Source organism: Urocampus carinirostris, chromosome 12, assembly GCF_059441175.1.
Source record: "Urocampus carinirostris isolate Australia breed hairy pipefish chromosome 12, RoL_Ucar_1.0, whole genome shotgun sequence".
NCBI lineage: Eukaryota > Metazoa > Chordata > Actinopteri > Syngnathiformes > Syngnathidae > Urocampus > Urocampus carinirostris.
In genome coordinates this window covers 10,724,092-10,731,008 of record NC_142360.1, presented here as the reverse complement: position 1 = coordinate 10,731,008, position 6,917 = coordinate 10,724,092, and the positions used below count along the sequence as shown (strand labels likewise).

The window sequence follows — 6,917 nt, the reverse complement described above, 5'->3', positions numbered from 1 at the left end:
ACGGGTGGAAAAACGGGACACGCGGGAGTCATGGTCAAAATGCTTGCTTTGTAACAACAGATGTTCGCTGACGGACTGACAACCGAAGAGTGACAGGACTAGGTTTAAAAAAAAGACAGGGAACCAATCAGGTAGCCCGCAGCGGCTGGCGCCAAATGAGCAGGCACAGATGATCCAAATCAGTAATCATGACACCGCCGTAACACAGATAATACAAAATAATGATAAAATGATATTACAAATGGTACACATTTACTTTTTAAGTTAATGTTTTACGTGAAAACAAGAAAAAACAAACGGTATTTTAAAATAAGAAAAACTAGAATTAAAAAGAGTACAATTTAATGCCAACAAGCTAAGGATTTAATTTTTAAGTGTATAAAAAAACACCACAAAACTTATCAAATGAAATTTAATCCAGATTTTCCCTGCAACCTAAAATATGGTAGTTATAGATAGACCCACGTAAAAACAAACTTTTTTTCCCAAATTAAAAATCTGTTGAGCAATAACATTGCTAATGAATATTTTGCTGACTATTCTTAGCGTGTCCGGTCTTCCTCCGCCAGGTAAGGCTGCAAAAAGATGTGCTGATGCGGCAGATATGGCCATCGGCATGGCCGGCGTCTGATGTACGGCCACGTTTGCGGGTAATAAGAGCGCCTCCGCGCTTCCCGCTGATTTAGATCAAGGTCATTAACGGTGATGTGTCAGAGAAGGAAGAGGAGGCAGTGATTGGGACATTAATCCTGCACAAATAGTTATCAGCCTCAAGAGGGGAGCAGCCTAAAAAAGGGTAAAAAAAATAAAATCGGTCTACTCTACACAGGAGGCTGAAAAATGCGGCGAGTCGCGGCGGGCCGACGCTATCTGACACAACTTTTCACATAAGTGACGCACCAGATGCTCAAAAAGTTATCGTTCTTAGGGGGAGACATCTATTGAAAGACACCTTAAACAACAACAACAACACAAGAATTCGGATAAGACCAACTTCATAGCTCAAAACTAGGTGACCATTGTAATAATTACTGATTAGTTTCACCTGTGCCCGCTCATTTGGCACCAGCCACTGTGAGCTACCTGATTGGTTCTCTGTCCCTTTTTAAGCCCAGTCGTTTTACTCCCCGGTTGTCAGTTCGTCAGCGAACCTCTGTTGTTGCATTTTGACCCTGACTCTCGCCTGTCCCGTTTTTGCTACGGTTTTTCCACCCGTACGTTCCTGGTCCCCCAATTGTCTCCGGCTCCGACCTGTTTTTGATCCCGACCATGTTTGCTCTCCTGTCCAAGCTTACGACCTGTTTTTGATCCCGACAACATATTTGCTCTCCTGTCTCCTGTCCTTGACACCGCCATCTCCCGCTTCGGAAGATCCACTTCTGCATTCGGATCACGATCCGATTGCGAGCACCGGATTGCGGGCGCTGCCCTTCCTCTTTCTATCAATAAACTTGTGGTTAACACTACGCGTTTGGGTCCTGATTTGGTTCTGGTCGTGACAAGCATCAAGAAAAAGGGCTATCGTTGTTGGAATTTGCACAAGTATAAGTATATAGAACGATGTAATTACGAACAAAACAGGCCTACTCTAAGTTTTGAAACAATCTTTTTTTCCCGGTAATTAAGGATCCAGTATCAGTATTGTGACACACACATCGCTGCCTGTCAATTCCAAGATCGGGCTCATCTCTGAAGAGCAGGATGACGCCTCAAAACGACAATAACGGCAATCAGATGATGAAGGTTCTGTATCTTAGTCAGATCAGGCGGCATCTTCTTTTTATGGTAACTATGGACACCTGTATCTGTTTCATGTGGGGGAGCACACTCCTACCCTATAAACAGTTTGGAGAGGGATGGGCACTGCCAGGCTGTACTTTCCCAAAACACCCCATAGGAAGTGGTGCCATTTGTTTACTTTATATACATTTACCCCTCACTCCAATGTGGTTTACTGTACAGTTTTGCTACATCCTTAAATATTATCATGCATTGAGTGCCACATTCTGATGGGCTAAACAGGGCCAAAAATATTAGTTATTGGTCATAAATAAATACATGTTTACAGTATATATTTCCTGTATGTGTTAAACGAATGCTTGGACCCATAAAACAGTTTTGTTCTTTAATTTCAATGCATTATTTGGTATTTGACCAGATAAAAATGGTAAAAAAAAAAGGTTTCCTTTCCACAAGTTTCACTTATAACGCATTTGTTTGGAACACCCCCCCTCGCAGTAAACGAGAGTTCAATGTACTCGCATATAAGCCAACATCGCATATAAGTTGACTGAAAAACATCTTTATACAGCCACATACTACCGAAATACAGAACAAAAATATCAATGAAATGTGCACCAAAACAACAATAATTATTTCAATGTGTAGATATACGGGTAGTAAATCTATCCATCTAGCCATCTACGCTGGTCATATCCTTTGAGAGGGCTGACCGACAGCAAGACAAACACATACAAAAACAAAGAAAATAAAAAAAATAAAAAGTAGCAAAAAACGAATGCAAAAATGTTTGGACTATGGCCAACCCAAACGCCCAAACACCCAAACCAGTTAAGCACCTCGGCACCCAATTTGGTCATGCTTTCGTCCCTCCAGATGAAACGGGACGGAAGAAAGCGGCCATGTCACTCGGGTCAGGGTGACACAACACATTCTTCCGTTCAACAGCAGGGCCCGACAGCTTTCACTGGTTTACCCCTGCCGCATCATACAGGTGCCCTGCCCATCCCTTACAATGCGTCTAAACATCCCACTATCCTTTTCACAACACATCTCCACTCATTCCTATCACCAACAAGAGCTCTGGCTTCCACTATATTTAGACCTCTTTCCTGCAGTGCACTCATAACTGCACGTTAAATTCCATTTACTTCTGCTTTGTAGATCCTCTTCAACATTCGCTCCTCCTCTTGCTCAGTTCCACTACTACTCCAGTTCTGGCTCTCACAATTTCATTTCTCAATAAAGATAATACAGATATCAATAAACCAATCTGGAATGATTTGCTGCACCTGCAAGCAGATCTTCATTGTAGACACTAAGACACCAATTATTATTATTATTATTTTTTAAATAATTTCCTTCTTCGACAGCGTTGTTGTTACCACTGTTTTCCACTTTTTCTACCCCGATCACTGTCATTCTTTGGACCCACTATTATTGGGAAAATAGACAACAAAATGCACTAAAATGAGATTTGGTCCCTTTCGAACACTATTTGGATGGCGCAGAGGGGTGATCTTAAGGACAGGTAACGGCTGTAAAAGCCCATACTATAAACTCCATACTGAAACCCCTTGTTTTCAGTATGTAGTTTATAGTTCTAAATATGGCCTATATGCGGGCCTATACAGTAGTTTTTCCTCAAATAGTTTTTCTATGCCCTACTACCTATTCACTATACTATGTTTCTTTTTTTCTTTCCGAGTTTGTCCAGGAGTTTGTGTTGTGGTTTAATGTACTTAGTTTTGCATATCAGTTCAGGTAGCATGACTTTGAGCGCTAAAGCTACGCTAACGTTAAGGCCACCCGATTGTAAGGTGATTGTTTGATGATCAAAGACACTTTTTACCTAAACGAGTTTGGCTTTCGCACGTCCTCATCACGGATGCGTTGCCGTGTTTTAATATTCCTCCCTTCAAGCAGATGAAGTATATTTTGATGGACTCTTAATTTGCCCGTGACATCATTATTAGCTTTTGATAGCGTAGCGTTGCCATCTGGCAAATGTTAACGCGGGAGCGTAGATAAGAATTCCTAATGAAGGCGCTTGACTTGCTGGCAGATTGTAATAAAAAAGAGGACGTTCTGTTATGCGTACAAAAAAAGAAAATACTAATATGTGGTTGCTGTGGGATTTTTCTTTTTAATAAAAAAGTTGTTTGATTCTGAATTATTTTGCCACATGACAAAAAAATGATCTCACAACTTGATGGCCCTTTACAATGAAACACAGTGGTTGGCCATTTTGCATATAAGCAGCACACAAAGGAAGATTACGCTAAAGCAATGGCTTCATATTTTTATCTCTTAGCTAGGATATTCCAATTCCTGGCACTTCTTCATCCTCAGATGGGATTCAGTCAGATAACGCTTCCATTTCCATTTCTATTGAACCGACAAGTTGTAGGTTTGGGTGCTTTTAATCAAAGTGCAGCCGAAACCAAGGCGAGGTCAATGCTCACCAATCGGAGAAATTCATTCTAAAAGGAGACTCATTTTTTCTCATTACCGCTTTGTTTTTGAATGAAAAAATATCACATTTTTGGTGTACTTATATAGGAACCAAAATATTTGAAAGAAAAAAATTAATTATAGATATACTGATTAACTGTAGCAATGTCGTATTTATTGAATTTTTAAAACAACCAATCAGATCATCAAATTATCAAAGTCCATCCAATCAACCAAAAATACTTTTAATCTAAAAGTAGCTGCTCCTCTTCTGTGTTTTCATAGTCCGTATTGCTAAGCGACATTTTTTTATCTGTTTCATCCTTCAATAATTTTTACCCCCGCTAAAGTTGAATATGGTCATGTGACGAGGCTGCTATGTTTGATTGGTTAGACATGGTAGAGCCTGGTGGAGTTCTGCGTCAAAATAAATGCGACTTAGCGGAGACGGACTGACGCATATTTACATGGAGGGGATTGATTAAGTAATGAAGTAAGGAATTTAATATTGCCTAATGTGCCATGAACCGGAACCGGAGGAGAACCCAAATGCGTGACGTGTCTCACTCAAGCTTTTATTTTATGGGAAATGGGGAAGTCATGCACGTTAACCCAAACGCCAGTGATTCGGCGATCGTTGGGCAGAAGACGTAAAGGCAGCAGTCTGGCGTGGAATGACACGAAGCCAGAGGCCGACGGGATCGATACTGATTGCTCGAGCAGATATCGGACAGATGGAGCGATACCGGACAGGACAGGACAGACAGGATTGATATCAAAACTGGATATCGAAACTAAACAGGACAAACTAGACGGGAACGAAACTGGAGACCGATATTAAACAGGACAAAAAAGGCAAAAAAGTTTCCATGCAAGTTGCTGGTAGGTCTAGGCACCTGTAACTTATATATGTGACCACGTAAACCATCAACACGACAGAACTCAAAAAATTGATCAAAAGGCACATCGATCATTCCATGCAGTACTTTGAACACAAAAATTAAATCAAATCGAACTCAAAATGTAGAGGAGTAAAAGTACCCTTTTTTTCCTCACAAATTTACTCAAGTAAAAGTATAGGGATTCAAAAATACATATAAGTACAAATTTTCTCAAAACTTAAGTAAATGTAACGGAGTAGATAAAACCCGTTACTACCCACCTCTGGCAATAAGGCTGTAATTACTTGATTTTGAAGATTCATAGGGTTTTAGGCGTGTAATAACACGATAAAAGTGACAGAAAACACTGACGTATGAGTGAAATTTGGTGATCTTGGTTATTAATTCATCATTTTTTCTGTTTCATTGGCGAGGTCCTATTTCCTTCAAAGTCTGCCGCGTGGGCTTGATTAGCATCCGCGGCGCGTCCCTTGCAGTAACTAACCAGGCTACTTAAAGACGATTTACGGTATCTTTAAAAGTTGATGGCCGAGGATTTGAGAATTATTCATAAGAGCGCCCCATCGTTCGTCACGGAGCCGCCGAACAAACGCCGCTCGACGTACTTTTTCAAATGAAGCGCTGTACTGATGAGCTATTTGTATGCGTGCCGGCGTCCACACCGACGCTGTAATTAAGCAAAATGGGCCTCATGCTGACTTTTTTATTTATTTTCTTGACACACAGGCAGATGATTCACAAATGAATCGTTCGGAAAGAAGATCGAGCCCGAATTGTATACAAGGAAACGGAGTTGGTGCTCGCAAATTAAGCCTGGGTGTGCTAACTGCTCGGTATCCAACGAGCTTTCTGCAGAAATCCATTACTTCCTGAATTCTGTTTTAGCCCATTTTCTCCTCTTACATGATTGGGCAAAATGATTAAACGGGGTGCGTCGAGCGTTTGTTGTCATAGTTACAATAAGAAATGGATTGAAAACAAATGTTTTGGATTCTTTACCAACTAATTTTTTGATTGAATTATTTTCTTTGTGTCATTATATTTAGCCCTTATTCCATGAAAAGAATGCAGTCAACCCTTGCTTGATGTGGTTCACTTTTCACAGTCTCGCTACTTAACTGATTTGCATCATGCATAGTGTTTCGCATTCTGATTGGCTAAACAGTCATCATCGCTACCTGGTAATATGAATTATTATTTGACAGTACCATAGATAAAGTATTTATACAGTACTTCTATTGCTGCTGTGGGTACCAAAAGCTCAAAACCTGGGAAAAGGCTGCGCAAAATAATGAAGAAAAATGTTGTGGTTTGGTCACTTTGAGTCTGGGGGATAATGACATTTTTTTTATACCATCAAGTTATTAAACAAATTATTTTTCAAAGGAAATATCAGTATTTTGTGTTGAAAGATGCCATACCGCAAATGCGAATAGCCGAGTACAAGGCTGTAAAGCTAGGACCTTACCTTATCTTTACCTTATGATGTCACAAAGCTATGATCTTTGATTTTTGCAACTCGGAGATGGCATAGGAGCTTGCTCTGTCCACTCCACGCAACGGCCCGGTATTGCAGTACCTCCGGGAACGGTGCATTCGCAATGATCGCGGCAAGGCTTTAGGGCTAGGACCTTAGCTTGGCCTTTTGGCTGAGAGTAAGTGTCCCGGCTCCTAGGCTTTGTAGCGTATTATGAACTGACCGATAACGGATAATGGATAATGATTTATGAACAAGCTAAATAACCCTTAAAACCCCCCCCCCCCTAAACCCCAATGACGTCTGATTGATTTTTGATTTCTGGGGAGCTTTAGAAGAGGTTG

The 6,917-nt window shown here is 40.7% G+C and overlaps 1 pseudogene; it reads left to right on the top strand.

Moving 5' to 3' along the window:
* Positions 1–6,560: 6,560 nt before the first annotated feature.
* LOC148354924 (U2 spliceosomal RNA) lies at positions 6,561–6,697 on the top strand (annotated as a pseudogene).
* The last annotated feature ends 220 nt before the right edge of the window (positions 6,698–6,917 follow it).